The 16,897-nt window shown below is 41.4% G+C and overlaps 1 protein-coding gene across 4 annotated transcripts in view; it reads left to right on the forward strand.

Annotated features, from left to right (window-relative positions):
• The first annotated feature begins 378 nt into the window (after positions 1-378).
• Positions 379-16,897, forward strand: part of CREBRF (CREB3 regulatory factor) — a 60,899-nt gene continuing 44,380 nt past the window's right edge. For all 4 annotated transcript variants that reach the window (XM_059417372.1, XM_059417374.1, XM_059417373.1 and 1 more), the window contains exon 1: positions 379-493. The gene's annotated coding sequence lies outside the window, so the exon portion shown is untranslated. The remainder of the gene's footprint in view (positions 494-16,897) is intronic.

A 16,897-nucleotide genomic window follows, 5' to 3' on the forward strand; every position in this document is an offset into this window, starting at 1 on the left:
AATGCAAATGAGCATAAAGGTAAATATAAACTGGTAAACGACACTTCGGGCCTCACCGTGCAGTTGTGAGATCAGATTAAATGCTGCATGGGAGAGTTTTTGTAAACGAACCTCTCTTACAAACGTGAGTGTGGCTCTGTATCAAAGACGGCCCACGCCCACGCCGCAGTGGCAGGCGCCGAGCCCCCGCTCCGCCCCCTCTTCCTGGTTTTTCCCGGCAATCCGCCCCTCCGGTGTCATGTGACAGGGGTGCCCAGCCGGGACCAGCTCCTGATTGGCCGGATTGCGGAACGCCTCCCGATTGGCCGGAGGCCGGCGGGCCCCCGCCTCCCTCCTCCTCCTCGCCGCGGCCCACGTGAGGGGGGCGAGTCACGCGATTTCCGGGAACCCGTCAGGAAGGACATAAACAAAACAAACCGAGGCAGCATGGAGAGGGGCCGCGGCCCCTGCAGCGGAACCGGACCCAGCCCTTGAGCCTCCCCCACACCCACAGGTGAGCTCTGGGGCTCTCCGCCCGGAGCCTGCAGGGGCCTGGGCTGGGGGACTAGCCGGGCAGGGGGCGGAGGAGGGCCGCTGGCCTACGAGGCAGCAGCGCCGGGGCTCTGAGCCGGGCGGGCGCGGGGCAGCTGGGACCAGGGCCGAGTCTGGGGGCGCGCGGGCCTCAGGCTGCCTCCTGCAGGTCACGGGGTCTCCGGTTCCCCTCCCCCACCCCGGCCCGGGACGGTTATATAAAAGCGCAGCGCGGCTGTAGAGAGGACCCACGGGTGGGCGGCAGGCTAGGCCAGGGGTGGGCAACGCCAGGCGTCTGCCCTGCCAGGCCGCCCGGCCCTTAACTGCTGCCTCCGAGCCTGGGGCCGGGGCTGCCGGCTACCGGCCTGTCAGAGAAGCGAGCGGGTGGGAGGGGCCGGAGAAGGGAGGGGAGGCGAGGCTGGCGGGGGAGGAGAGAGAGGGGCGTGTGAGGAAGGGCTGGGGCCGCGAAGGTTGGAACTGGGCAGGCAGGAGACGAGGAAACGCTGGCTGGGGGTTGGGGGGGATCCAGGCAGGGGTGTCTCTGGGGTAGCCGCTCCCCCTTCCCGTCTCCGCCCCAGGGACGGGCGAGAGGGGCCTCCCTCCGGGATTTGTTTATATGTCTTCTCAAAGCAGCTTGAAGCGGCTCGTAGGCGGAGCCCTCAGCGCGGAGTGGCAGGCCGCGTCGTCCAATGGGACAGGCGGATGAAGGCGGCTGCACCAATGGACGTGGGGGAGGCGGTGCCTCGGGCCCCCCAATTTGTTAGGCTGTGCCGGGGGTGGGCCGGGTGGGGCGGCCATGTTAGATGGGAGGGGACCGGTGGTGGTGGGTCACTGAGAGGGGAGGAGACAGGGCAAAGGGCAAGGGAGCCGGGCCGGGGGCGTTTCGGGTGTCCGAAGGCGAGTCCAATCGGACCAGGAAGTAGCTCAGGGGAGCCAGACCCCGACCCACCGCTCTCCCCTCCCGAGCAGAGGAGGCAGGGAAGTACCGAGGGCAGTCTAGCCGCCCCTGGGGGTGGTTCCTGGGTCTAGATGGAGCTCAATCTCTGGATTCTCCCTCTTTCTCGGCCCTACCCTTCCTGACAAACACGGCCGCCAAACCCTGTAATTGCTCTCCTCTAACCCAAGAAAGCAAACCTTTTTGCTGTTTCTGAGCGGACTCGAGCTTTAAGACTACGTTAACGAGGTGCTTGAATAGCTAGCGGTCTGAATTTCGGCACAAGGCCTCACATAGAGGCGGACAGTGAGGAGGAAGTTCTGCTTTTCTGGATTTTGCACAGAAAACCGGGACTAGAAAAAGCCGAGAAAGTTAAGAGCTGGGTGGGGTTTCCATTTTTTTCGTCAGGGTACCTTCTAAAGATTGCCCCCGCACTTTCTAGTCCTAGTCCTAGTAGTAATTTGTCCCTCCTGCTTACGTAAATTTGTAGTTCACGTGAGTCAAGTTCGTAAGAAAACTGAGCCTTGAGAAAATTACTTAGATTTGAAGGTTCTTTAGGACTTTGTCTTGTGAATATCCTGCAGGTGAGGAATAGGATCAAAAACTGACATTTCTTTTTAAAAAGCAGAAAATATGGTTTTTATGTAAATCTGGTAATCTGTGGTAAACTGTTGTCACTTGATTGTACTTTTAAATATTTTTTTCCCATTCTCTTTTCATCCAAAATAGCTGGGAAAACACCAGAGATGAAGGGGGAAATGGTATGAGTAATTAGAAAATCATTTATTTTACTTGTTTTCTGATCATTTTGGCATCCTGTCAACATTATTAAATGCTTGATTTATGTTAGCATAACCTTACAACCTGTGACTGCGCTGGTATTGTCAAGGGTACCAGGCTTTTATTGATGCACTTTGGTTAAGCACGTCGGGTATCCTGCAGAGGCCATTCAGGAGTTGATTGTGTTTATTCAGGAATTTGCATTATCTCCTATTTTGTTAACCAGAGGAAAAATAATAATTGGTAAATAAATGATTTGTCGATTTCTGTATTGTTTTGACATGCTTGAGTCAGTTCTGTTAAGAATGATATGTAAAAATATAATCCCTGGCTTTTTAATAGACTTCAGTTCTTAAATATAACTTTTACAGCAAATAAAAGTATTAGTTTATTATTTATTGATTTTTCTTAAGAATGGCAAAGAGAGAGGAGCCTGGCTAGCTCAGTTGGTAGTGGGATATGCCGCTCTTGATCTCGGGTTCTGAGTTCAAGCACCACATTGCGTCTACCGCTTACTTTAAAGAATAAAGTAAGAATGGCAAATAGAGCCGACGTGAGTTACTTGGGTGTAATTCTTTTATATGACATATATCAGCTTTGGAATTTTTAGGCTAGTAAGCATAGAAGAGACTAAATACATCCAGGAGGAGAGATTTTGGATGTTCCTCTTAACCATCCCTTCTCTGTCTGGACAAATGAAAACAGACCCTTAGAAAGACTGTGTGTCCTACTTGGTTTACTAGTTCACTCTGTGTGGGTTCTTGGATGCCCGTTTAAAGACTGAGAGAATAACTTGTATGGTTCCCTGGTGGTGGTTAACAATACAAGTGACCGTGAAAGTACAATGAATTTGTATGTTTATTATTGTAGCACAGTTTTGAAAAGAGTTAAACTAAATCCACTGTTTGCTTTTAAATATAGTTTGTAGTCAGGATTGACAATTTTATGACTTGGAATTAATCAGCAGAGGTTTGTTTTCCTGTGGGTTTTGACTTGGATGTTTGGGAGAAAAATTCTCTTTCATTGTATTCAGCAGTTCATCTAACAGGCTAGATAAACTCTTAAGCTAGATATATTTTGTCTGGTTGTTAGTCTGATGATTCTAAGATAGGGGTCGGCAAGACTATTTCTGTTCACGGTCAGATAGTAAATATTTAGGTTTGTGGGCCATGTAGTCTCTGTCTCAGCTCTGCAAATTGTAGCATGAAAACAACCATAGATAATATGTTTGGGGCTGTATTCTAATAAAATTTATTTACAAGAACTGGCTGTGGTTGAAGGTTGTAATTTGTTTATCAACCCCTGTCCTAAGACATCAGTCACTGGGTTTTAATTACTTAGATGTAAAGATACTGCAGAATATATAAACATGCACTTCAGCTAGTAATTTGAGCACTTGCAGAATATACATTATCTCTTGCCCTGAAGAATTTTTAGAATAAAAGCAAAAGGCAGCACTGTAGTCTGCATTTTTATTTAATTTGCAAATAGATGTTTTCCTGAAAAAACCACTTTTATGTTTTTAGTTTTTTAAAGTAGGCTCCACGTTCAGTGTGGAGCCCAATACGGGGCTTGAGCATGTGAGCCTGAGATCAGGACCTGAGTGGAGATCAATAGTCAGATGCTTAACCCACTGAGCCACCCAGGTGCCCCTGAAAAAAACGTTTTAAAGCAAATGTTGGAATGTTAAGTCCTTTTTATCTTAGAGATGCATTCTCATTGAAAAGTTTTTTGCTTTTTAAGATTATGATACCTAAGAACCTTAATATAGTCAAGGGTATAGTCTTACTGAGGTTTTAAAGTGGCATTTAGTGTATGATTCCTAACAAAACTGTTCACAGCTGTTCGAAGAGATGTTAGTCAAGTTAACTCTCTGAGTTCTTTGATATATCATGCAGTTAATTTGGAAGCCATACCCATGGTGCCATTGCCTGAGATGTTTGTAGAATTACCTATATAGGGTAGAATACTTTTTCATACAAGAACCCAAAAGATACAGGTTGCTACCCCTCCCTTTCCTTGGAAAATGTGAAGTAGTGCTAACTGCCCACTGAAGTGGAGATGCTAAAACCCTAAAAATATTACATAGGCAAATACTTAATTTTTTCATGGGTAGCTTTTGCTTTGTTTCTGTGTAGTATTTCTCCAGTTTTGTTGACTCGAACTGGGTTTTAAGCGCATTCCTGACAGTTGAGAAAGGAGAATATATTGACCTCTTAAAATGGAAAAGCATCATGTGGCCTGTAATTGTGTTTCTAGTTCTAGTTAGCCTACTATTTGGCTGGGTGACTGTGGGTAATTCCGTTTATTAATTTGTAATGGGAGAGATTAATGATGTTTTCTATCTCAGTGGGATACTGGGAAATTGTCAGTTATTGTATTCTCAACTTCTTGTAGTTTGACTATGCCAATATTTCTGGCTGATTAGAACCACTTCTCAAATCTCTATTGAGTTTATTTGTTTTCATAGTTTAATGACCTCTCAGTTTACCTTTATTAGCACTTGTTCCACAGTACAGTATTTACCCATTTATGTTAACCTGCCTGGTGAGCAACTTGAGCTCAGAGTCTGCCTCTTTATTTTTATATCCCCAGTGCCTCACTCTGTGCCTGACACCTTTTAGTGTTTCTGAACTTCCTCAATAAATAAGTGCATTGCTAAAAACTCCTTATCTGGAAGGTAGTAAGTCAGTCTATTAGTAGAGATGTTGGACTTAGTTGGAAGGGAGGAATTAATCACCATCTGCTGAAACAAAAAGCCTTCATTTAAAAATTGACTCTTTTCTTTTGAGAAAGTTTATGGAAAAGCTATTTTGATGATGTTTAAAAATCCCTTGAATCTTTTGTTAATTTTTTTCAGATACATTCTATTATTTAGACTTGTTGAATATTCCTTCTAAGCATGCCCCCACACACACACACACAACCTGCACTTTTTCTTTAGATTTGTCATTAGCTCTTGGCACACTTGGATCTCTGGGTGTTTGGCAAATATGATTGAAACCTCTTATTTCTTAGAGTTTGTGACAATTATTTGTCTGTATAGCAGTGTTTGTCATCTTGGGGAAGTACTGTAAAATCATTCTTGTTAATAAGTCTGATTCAGCCCAGGGAGGGGTGACATGGAGAGGGCTAGTCATGGAGAGAGTTTGTTGCAGGGGACTGCAGTGGGACTTGGTGACTGCAGTACTATCCCATTGTGTTGCTGGCCAAGGCTTGTGTGCTTTTTCACCAGTTCATGACCTTTCTCCCAAAATCTATCTTGAAACTCTCCTCCCCAAACAACTTTTTTTTTTTAAGATTTTATTTATTTATTTGACATACGGAGATCACAAGTAGGTAGAGAAGCAGGCAGAGGGAGGAGGACCCAATATGGGGCTCCATCCCAGGACCCTAGGATCATGACCTGAGTTGAGGGTAGAGGCTTTCACCCACTGAGCCACCCAGGTGCCCGCCCAAACAACTTTTTAAATCACCTATCTTCCCACTAATTCCCAGCAACTCTATTTTCATCCTGCTGTTCTGTCCTTTTAACACCAAACCTACTTTTACATCTTTTGTTACAAAGTCACGTTTTACTTATCTTTGGGTGTTGTTGATGTTGGCAGTTTCCCATGAAAGCACTAGGAGCTTGCTGATTTTGTGTCCTCCAGCTTTCTTCAGATTCTTGCACACTTATTTTCTTTAGTATATAATGTTCTGCCTTTGGGAGTTTAAGGTGCTTTTGTTTTTATTTTAGAGAGGAATTTTCTTATTTGACTGCTACATACTATCCCTGATGCAGTTTGCCTTCTCTGTTATATTTTTGCCATTCAGCCGAAACTTAAAGCATTATAAAAATAAAACTTTAAGGAAAGGTCCTTGATGATATGGGGAGAAACTAGGGGTAGGGTGCCTGTATTCTTGTTCAAAAGATTCAATATAGAATTCCTTTAAACAGCAAGGCTTCTAGCTTCCTACTTGTGTTGTATAAGATGTAAAAATTTCTTGCTTGTAAAAGGACTTTATGGTTTTGTGAAATGCTTCTTAGTAAGGGTTTTCATTCTTACTGGTGAATCCTTTACTAGAATTGCCTGTAGACTACTAGAGGAAAGAAGACCTTACATTTTAACATTAGGGTAATTTTTAGAACAACATGTTCTGAAAACACGGAGAGGAACTACTAACTCTGCCTTAGAAAGTTGGAGGAAAGTTGTGGAGAAGCTTCACAGGAAAGGTTCATTTAAACTCGGTTTTGAAAACCAGTGAAGGAAGCATTCTAGTCCAGTCAAGAAGGTATAAAAGGTATATGCGGGGCGCCTGGCTGGTGCAGTCAGAGCATGTGACTCTTGATCTCAGGGTCATGAGTTTGAGCCCCACATTGGGCATAAAGTGTACTTAAAAAATAAAAGATGTATGTGATGTGTGGATATGAGAAGGCTTCACCTAGGACAGGGCCGTGGAGAGGGGATGGATGGAAGAGGAGGAGAAGACTACTTGGTGAGACTTAGGAGGAAAGGGCTTTTTTGTTTTCCTCTTGTTCTCTATTTCTCCGAGGTCTGCTCAACACTGTCAAGTGTCAAGTGTCTGGTTCCTTTACTCTGTGGGTCTGACTTCGATTAGATGGTCTCTTTCCCCATAGTTTTTGGTTTTTCTTTTAGTCCTTCATCAAGGTCTGACACACCTCTCTTCTCTCTTGTAATCTCTCAATACCAAGATACCTATTATTCTGACATAATGTGTCCCTGACCTTTATTTCATCACCTTGCTTCCATCCCTTCTGATATTCCTTTGGGTTTCTTTCCCCCCTTTTTTTAACTCTTACTTTTTTCATTATTTTTTAAGATTTTATTTATTATTTGTCAGAGAGGGAGAGCATGCACAAGCAAGGAGAGCAGGAGGCAGAGGGAGAAGCAGGCTCCCCACTGAACAAGGAGCCTGATGCGGGACTCGAACCTAGGACCCCAGGATCCTGACCTGAGCCGAAGGCAGATGCCTAACCAACTGAGCCACCCAGGCATCCCTTGACTCTTACTTTTCCTCTTCATTTTGCTTCATTTAAAAATAAAAACATTTTTTAACACTATCTGCTTCTTTGCATTTGAACAGCAACATATGTCTGAGTTGATTCCCTTTTGGGAAATCTTGTAAGATCAACTTGGTTTTGATACCTTTCCAAGTACTAATTAGCCGTCTCTGTGAATTTCCTTTTATGAAACATTTTCCTTTGTATTCAGAGATGCCATTTCTCATAGGCTACAGTGCAGAATATGACCACTTATATGCAGTGTTTTCCACTTAATACTCCTTTAAATTGTTCTACAATAAGACTCAATTCAAATCTTATATTTTCCTGAAACTTTCCCAAACTTACCAGGTAGAGATGGTAGTACTCTATAGTGTTTTCTAAACACCTCAGCTTTACTGAGGTATAACTGACATAAGCGAAAATTTACCTAACTTTTCAGTTTTGAAAAATCTGTGCAGTCATCTGACTACCTCTACAGTCATGATATGGAACATTCCCATCACCGCAAAAAGTTCCCTCATTGACCCTGCTTCACCCCTTGCCCCAGTCACTGATTTACTTCCTATTACTGTACATTTGTCTTTCCTGAAATTTCATTTAAGTACAGTCATAGAATGATTTGTCTTTTGAGTCTGATTACTTTTTAATGTTAATAATGTTTTTGAGATTTCATGTCATTTCGAGTATCATTTGGGTACTTGTTAGTGCATGGATCCCAAAATCCGTCCGTCCATTTTGGATTTGCTTCCAGATACTCGGCCCTTGTGAATAAAGCTATTTTGAACCTTCGTGTACAGGTCTTTTAAATACTTCTCTTACCGTTAACTGTCTTTTATTTGGAGGTCCAGTGAAAGTTCTGAAGTTAACTGTATTCACAAACAGGCTTTTTGCTAGTGCTGTGGTTTTAACAGCGCCTCATCTGTAAGCTTAGACACCTGTTGGCTTAGGCCCTCATCTGTGAAATGGAACTGGGTAGAGAGTGGAGCAAACTGGGGAGCACAGGCCAGTTTAAAGGGATAATTTGTTTCAGTTCAAGTGATTCAAGTGATCTTGCTGGGAATATGTACCCAATGATTTTTTTTTTTCCTCTCCAATAGAGTGGCATTTGTTAACAGGACTCAAATCTTATATGAAATTTCCAATTTAAATGCTGGCAGTTAAAATTTAATTTTTTAAAAACACCAGTGGATGAGCCCAACAAACCCATATGTAGGCATTGATTTGTGGCTGCAGTCCAGTTTGAGGCTTTTAGTTTAAATCCTCAGTTAACTTTGTATTTCCTTTTAAAATGTATATAATCCTGGTAGAGTGATCTTATTGGGACTTTGCTACCTAATGGCTTAACATAATGACTTGCTGGTTGTCCAGACTCCTACGTTAAAAAACTAATGAATTATATAAACAAATTTTATTCTTTCCTCTACTAGGAGTGATATAATAATTCTAAGTGTCTGATGCAGGGTGGGATCAGGTTCTTGTTACTCTTCGTACTTCTCTGATAGTACAGATCATGCATGGTTATGTTTTCCCAGCACTTGGGGTAGTCTGTCTCCTTTGGTTTATTCTAAATCCTGTTGAGACAAGTGTAGTATAAACTGTGTATTTGTATTAATTAGAAACTGTATAAGATGTTATAGATATAAAGATAAATTTTGTGTAGGTCCATTTCCTTGTGTTACCCAGCATATCTGGTAAAGCCAGTATAACGAAGTTTAAAAAAGAGAGGGTGCCTGGGTGGCTCAGTTGGTTAAGCAGCTGTCTTTAGCTCAGGTCATGATCCCAGAGTCCTGGGATTGAGTCCCACATCGGGCTCCCAGCTCCGTGGGGAGCCTGCTTCTCCCTCTGACCTTCTCCCCTTTCATGTTCTCTCTCACTGTCTCTCTCTCAGATAAATAAAATCTTTAAAAAAAAAAGAGAGATAAGCTATATGTAATTGTTTGAACAATTAGAGCAATAATCTCTCTGAAGAAACCCTTTCCTCTTATAATTTACTTACCAAAAAGATTTTTTTTAATTTTTAATTTTTTATAAACATATATTTTTATCCCCAGGGGTACAGGTCTGTGAATCGCCAGGTTTACACACTTCACAGCACTCACCAAAGCACATACCCTCCCCAATGTCCATAACCCCACCCCCCTTCTTCCAACCCCCCTCCTCCCAGCAACCCTCAGTTTGTTTTGTGAGATTAAGAGTCACTTATGGTTTGTCTCCCTCCCAATCCCATCTTGTTTCATTGATTCTTCTCCTACTCACTTAAGCCCCCATGTTGCATCACCACTTTCTCATATCAGGGAGATCATATGATAGTTGTTTCTCCACTTGACTTATTTCGCTAAGCATGATACGTTCTAGTTCCATCCATGTTGTTGCAAATGGCAAGATTTCATTTCTTTTGATGGCTGCATAGTATTCCATTGTGTATATATACCACATCTTCTTGATCCATTCATCTGTTGATGGACATCTAGGTTCTTTCCATAGTTTGGCTATTGTGGACATTGCTGCTATAAACATTCGGGTGCACATGCCCCTTTGGATCACTACGTTTGTATCTTTAGGGTAAATACCCAGTAGTGCAATTGCTGGGTCATAGGGCAGTTCTATTTTCAACATTTTGAGGAACCTCCATGCTGTTTTCCAGAGTGGTTGCACCAGCTTGCATTCCCACCAATAGTGTAGGAGGGTTCCCCTTTTTCCGCATCCTTGCCAGCATCTGTCATTTCCTGACTTGTTGATTTTAGCCATTCTGACTGGTGTGAGATGATATCTCATTGTGGTTTTGATTTGTATTTCCCTGATGCCCAGTGATATGGAGCACTTTTTCATGTGTCTGTTGGCCATCTGGATGTCTTCTTTGCAGAAATGTCTGTTCATGTCCTCTGCCCATTTCTTGATTGGATTATTTGTTCTTTGGGTGTTGAGTTTCCTAAGTTCTTTATAGATTTTGGACACTAGTCCTTTATCTGATATGTCATTTGCAAATACCTTCTCCCATTCTGTCAGTTGTCTCTTAGTTTTGTTAACGGTTTCCTTTGCTGTGCAAAAGCTTTTGATCTTGATGAAATCCCAATAGTTAATTTTTGCCCTTGCTTCCCTTGCCTTTGGTGATGTTCCTAGGAAGATGTTGCTGCGGCTGAGGTCGAAGAGGTTGCTGCCTGTGTTCTCCTCAAGGATTTTGATGGATTCCTTTCGCACATTGAGGTCCTTCATCCATTTTGAGTCTATTTTCGTGTGTGGTGTAAGATTTTTTTTTTTTTTAAGTAATTTCTGCACCGAGTGTGGGGCTTGAACTCAGAACCTGAGATCTAGAGTCCCCTGCTCCATGGACTGAACCAGCCAGATGCCCCTACTTGTCAGTTCCAATTGTGTACAGAGATAACTAGTTTGAAGCTTATGAATTACTTTGTGAATCAAAAGATTTTTTTTTGCTGACTAAACCAGATAATTGACGTTGATCCTCATGAAGCCAAGGCAGGGATGTTAAATGACCTGTGTTGCCTGCAGATCCCTTACTTACCCTAGTTCCAAGCAGTTGGGTTTTTGTGATAATTAAGTGTGGAATTTAGAAAATCTAGGATTCTGAGTTGAGTTCGGGTTTATACTTTCAGTAGCTGCAACACTCCAGGAACATCTTATATAACAAGAAAGGAATCTTAGGATAAAAAAAAAAAAAAACACTATTTATTATCTGTTTTGTGTCAGGGCACATATTATTGTGAATCACAAAATCCCTGTAAAGTAAGACAGGGAATTCTTGTATTTACAAATAAAAGAAGGCAAGTAAGAATCTGGAGTAAAATTCCAAATACTCATAAAGCAGAACCTTTTATCTTGAATCACAGAGCAAGCCTGTAGGAGTAGTAGAGCCAAAGAGGCAGCCAACCTTTCTCAATGTTGAAATAAATGATTGCAAAACTGTATTTACAACCTCTTTGTAGCCTTATGCCAAAACCTCTGTACCAGCTGTTCTATAGTCCTGTGCCAGTGGTGTAGCCCATTTTGCATAATAGGAAGGAATTTGAAGAGGATTTCAAAATTGTGTATATTCTTGGTACTTTTGAAAAGTGTCAAATTGGGAAAGGAAGGAGGAGACAGAGTTTGAGGAAGAGCCGAGGTCTCTGATCACTGGAGTGCTGAAGTTGTTAGGATATGTCCAGAGTGTCTTGGGGCAGCTGTTCCCCTGGAATCTTACGGTATGGCTCAAATGTGTTTGCCTGCACCACTATCTGTTTCTATGCTGCTGCCTTTAATCCTGTTCCCTTTTTACATTTTGTAGATTTCTGCTGAACAGCTCAGAAAACTAAATGATTCTTTAAATTTCAGTGTTTAATCTGCATAAAATATTTTGTCTTAATTAAAATGGGGGTGGGGAGAGAAAGAACAGTGTAACCTGTATCAGTCCAGTGCCTGGATTCAGTTGGTTTAAATAAATATTGACCCTACTCCTTCTTCTACCCTCTCCTCACTAGACAAGAATTCTCTCTGGTCTTCAGAATCGACTGAAATTCAAATAATACTTTTCCTGGAAGTGTAAAAGGAAATTCAGGAGTACAATTTTAAGTATTTCTGTTATATGATACTATAGTGGTTCTAGACTCAAATTAACAAGCTAACTTATTAGATAAATTCAGAGCACATAAAAGATGATAAACATACAGTTGACCTTTGAACAACATCGGGGTTAGGGGGCACCAACCATCCGTCTCCCCCCATGCAGTTTAAACTCTTGTGTATAACTACCAATAGCCTGCTGTTAACCAGAAGCCTATGGAGAACATAAACAGTTAACACATATTTTGATTGTGTATTCTTACAATAAATTAAGCTAAAGAAAATATTAAATCATAAGGAAGAGAACATACATGTACAGTACTAATACTGTACTTATTGAAAAAAATTCACGTGCAAGTGGACCCACACTGTTCAAACCTGTTATCCAAGGGTCAGCTGTATATATATGACTGACTGACTGACTGACTGACTTGCAGTGTCCCTTTGTATATGCAGAAAGTTGCACCTCTGAAGAACCTGTGGTCTTAGGGCATTTCCCATTCATTGTCAACTCTTGTGTGGATGCCTCTGCTGGGCAAGGCATTGCTTCTGGCGCTAATGAAACAGAGAGGAATGATATAATGGTTGTTCTCAAAAGACCTTACAGTCTAGTAGTGGAGACAAGGAATTAGGGAGGAGGAAAAGAAAAACCACGTGAGCAAAGGCATGAAAGACCAGAGCCTCACTTTTGGAAATTCTGAGTGGAGGAAAGTGTGATTTTAAGTACCTCAAAGATTTGGTGAAATTGTAAGATCAACCAAGTATTAGTGTTATAGAAGAGTAGTGGAAGATGAGATTGGAAAGATAGTTTCATTGTGTCTGAGTATTTTGATTATGCAAGAAATGTTTGGGAGTTTCTGAGAGAAACTCTTATCATGAGTATGGCACTAATACCAAGTGGTGGTTTAGGGAGAAAATAGAACATAAGAACTTGAGAGAGAGGGGATGGCGACAGGAAGATCTTTAGGGCAACTATTAGAATGGTAAATATAAAATGGTGAGGCTCAAGTAAAGTGTTGAGAAAATGGGAAGGGCAAAGACAAACAGATGCGTGTGTGCTGAGTACAGGTAAGTTGTCAGTATATCTTTGTTAAAGAGAACTGGCATGATTTAACAGAGAACTGGGGAGGAGAAAGAAAAGAGTCAGTGTTGAGATCAGCATTCCATGTCTGGATGTCTGAGAATGATGATAGTACAGACAGAATGGAAATGTTTGAAGAGGGAGGTGGCATGTTGTGTGTGTCTAAGGTCATGGAATGTGAATGAACATGGGGAATACCTGGTTCTCAGATGGCAAGGCTCTTGCATTCATGTGTTTAGACTGAAGATGCAGACTTGGGAGCCTTCTGGAGAAAAGGTACTGCAAATAGAGGTGGTCTCTATAATGATGGGTTTGCACAGAGACATTTGCTGAATGACCTCAAATCTGTTATCCTTGTTGAACTTTTTCTATTAATATAAAAGTGGTTGGATGGATGGTAGTGGAGAGCCGTGATGCTAATACCCTAACTACTTTACCGAGTTGTTTTATCAAATGACAAGGCATAGCAATGCGTTTGTAGTCTATAAACAGTGATACAAATATAATCTGTGAATATTTTATTGCCAGTGGTAACCAAGTATGGCTGGGGTTAGAAATACATTATTTGGTTCTATCTAAAACTGTCCCATGCTCTCACTCTTGTGCTCTGAACAACTTGATCAACAGATATCAATGCTGCAGAAAGCCCCTAATACCTTGTAATTGATAAGTTTTCAGAAATAAAAAGTAGCTCCTCCTGCTCAGCTCACATTGATCCAGACACCTACTTTAATGGTCTTTTTGGTTCCCAAAGGGTTTTTAAAATGAAGATCTCATATGTTTCTCTGTAGGCAAAAGGTTAAAGTTCAGCAGAAGCCTTTGGAAAGGAATGGAATAAAATTTTGAGAGGTCTTGTGTCTTCCTCCAAAGGTACATTCTAAGGAGAGCTATTTTTCAGGTTTAGTATCTTTTCTTAGCTCCTCAGGATTCTTAGTAAAATAATTTTGTTTAATGAAATGTTTGTGGCAAACCTACCTCTCAACCCCCACATTTTTAAAAAACTCTGAGTGTGAGGATAAAAGGGTACTATTGGATTGATCCAGGGATAAAGAGTGTACAAAGCAGTATGATAAAAGGATCATATCTGCTTATAGGGTCACGATGAGTACTACTTGGTTAGGAAAATGATGTTTTCTCTGAGGGAAAATAAATATTTTCTGAGGGAAAAGACAGGTATTTTCTCTTTATAGCCTCCTCTTCAGGACCATCAGTAGCAGGGTTTGGAAAATAAATAATGGGTGTCGTTTGCTGGTAATTCCAAACATAAACTATAATCATCTAGTTAGAAGTGTCCTTGCCTGTTATCTATATTCTGGATCCAGAGAACTGCTATTGAAGGGTAGAAAGAAGGGATTCACCTGAAGGTGTGTTCACAGACTGTATATCACATAATAAAGGGAGAATGTGGCACCCACCATTTACCCAGTGTGTTTGTTGCATGAGCAGCATATGTTTCCTCTGTGGTTTGGGAGTTTGCGGATCTCTGATTTCTGCTGTGCCATGAAGCAGGTATTGGCTTGATTCAGTAAACATCTGAAGAACTGTTTTCAGTAGAACTGTTTTGTTCACTATTTTGCTGCACAGTTTTCTTTTTTAAAAGATTTTATTTATTTATTTGACAGAGAGACAGATCCCAAGTAGGCAGCGAGGCAGGCAGATGGGGGGGTGGGGGCACGGACAGTCTCCCTGCTGAGCAGAGAGCCCGATGCAGGGCTCAATCCCAAGACCCTGGGATCATGACCGAGCTGAAGGCAGAGGCTTTAACCCACTGAGCCACCCAGGCATCCCTACTGCGTCGTTTTCAAAAGGAGAGGAATTGTTGAGTGGAACAAATGAAGTATGGCAGGATGGATAGAATGTGAATGCTGGGTCCTGGTTTGAAAAGGAGCTTGGGCAAACTGACTGTCTTTCTTGCCAAATGGGAACCTCACGGGGTATATATATATGGGATGTATAAACTTAAATTACCAAGTCAGTGGTCCTTCCTCCCGTCCTTTCCCTTTCTTCCCTTTCTTTCATCTTTGCTTGGGGATTAAACGTCAGGAGAAAGGACTTATTTAGGTTAAGGGTTCAGGACAGTTACCACATCTTAGAACTGTGGATCTCGTACAGTTTAAAGACAACAGAGAAAAAAAAAAAAAAAAAACCAGGAACTCTGAACACATGAAAGAAATGAGCATGAACCAACAAAGATTAGGAAAGATCAAAATAAACCATAGTATATGAATTACATAATGGTATAAATGTGTTGGTATTTCTTCCCTCAAAAATTTTTTAAAATACCTTTCATTGTGGAACAAATTTTTCCATTTAAACCATTTTTAAATGTACAGTCTTGTGTATCTATTTCTAGAACACTTTCCTCATCTTACAGAATCCTAGGCAGATTCTAAACAGAAAACTCTGCCCTTTAAACAGTAACTCTCCTGGTGTCTATTCTACTTTCTGTTTCATGAATTTGCCTATTCTTGTACCTCACTTGAGTTGCATCATGTAATATTTGTCCTTTTGTGTCAGGTTTATTTCACTCAATGTAATTTTTCTGGTTTTTTTTTTCAAGATTTTATTTATTTGACAGAGATCACAAGTAGGCAGAGAGGCACACAGAGAGAGAGAGTGAGAGGAGGAAGCAGGCTCCCTGCTGAGCAGAGAGAGCCCAATGCAGGGCTTGATCCCAAGACCCTGGGATCATGACCTGAGCCGAAGGCAGAGGCTTTAACCCACTGAGCCACCCAGGCGCCCCACTCAGTGTAATGTTTTTAAAGGTCATCCATAATCAGAATTTCACTCCTTTTTATGGCTGAATAATGTTCCCTTGCATGAATTACTATATTTTGTTTATCCATTCATCTGTTGATGGACGCTAGGGTTGTTTCCACCTTCTGAAGATTGTGAATAACATAGCTGTGAATATGGGTGTGCATGTATCTGTTTGAGTCCCTGCTAATTCTTTTGGTTATGTATGCAGATGTGGAATTTCTGGATGTATAACTTCGTGTGGAACTGCTAAAGATTCCTAGCTCCACCACTTTGCATTCCTACCAGCATTGCACAAGGGTTCCAGTTTTTCCACATCCTCCTCAACATCCTCTATTTGTTATTTTCCATTTTTTGGATAATAACCATCCTAATGGGTGTGTCAAAAAAATTTTTTAACACCTACTCTGATGAATGTTGGATGACCCAAAAGTGCTACTATTGTGAGGAGCCAGTTCCCTTGAGTTAACCAACTAAATGGGAACAGTGCCCTAAGTGGCTTATAAGCCAGTGGCTTATAAAAGGGGAGCTGTAGGGATTTGAACCATCATATATATAGTATCTGCTTTTTCATAAGACATTTTCATTTATAGTTTATATTTTGCAACCTTTGAAAAATAGTGGACTCTAGGGAATTAGCTGAAACTCTCAGTTTCAGAAGAGGCAAAATTTGGGGGCTCTTAGTTGTGTGTAAACTGCATGGGGCACTCTGGTCAGCTCTTGGGTTTGGCTTTCAAAGTTTGGATTAATGGCTTAAGCAGTCCCAGGGATGAGCTTTTGTAAAAGTCCTTTGGTCTTACCTGTCATCTTACTTCACCTTTTGCCTTGCCTAATGTATATAGTAAGCCTCAACGTATTTTCAAGTGGAGAACCAAAAAATTCAGGGAAGGACCTGGTAGAAAAGGCTATGAAAGATATTGAGCTGTGGCCAGCTTCACATGATACCATTACTGCTCATAAATCAGTCATTTATTCCATATTACTTGTAGGGGAGGAAAACTTTTCCTCTCTTCCCATCTAGGTTCTTTGGCTGATTTGATATAATTAAATTGACACAAGGCAGATTAACAGGAGAAAAACAAATTATTTTAATTTTGTATGTATGGGAGCTCATCAAAATATGAGATTCAAAGAAGTGACCAAAGCAGGCAGCTTTTATACCTTTGAGACAAAGAAACAATAAATCCCTTAAGAGTTAAAAAGACAAAGATGTTTGGGCTTGGGGTAGCAAATTAATGGAAGAAATAACAAGGTTTATTTATATAGCCTTCTT

This window comes from Mustela nigripes, chromosome 12, assembly GCF_022355385.1.
Source record: "Mustela nigripes isolate SB6536 chromosome 12, MUSNIG.SB6536, whole genome shotgun sequence".
NCBI classification, from domain to species: Eukaryota; Metazoa; Chordata; class Mammalia; order Carnivora; family Mustelidae; genus Mustela; species Mustela nigripes.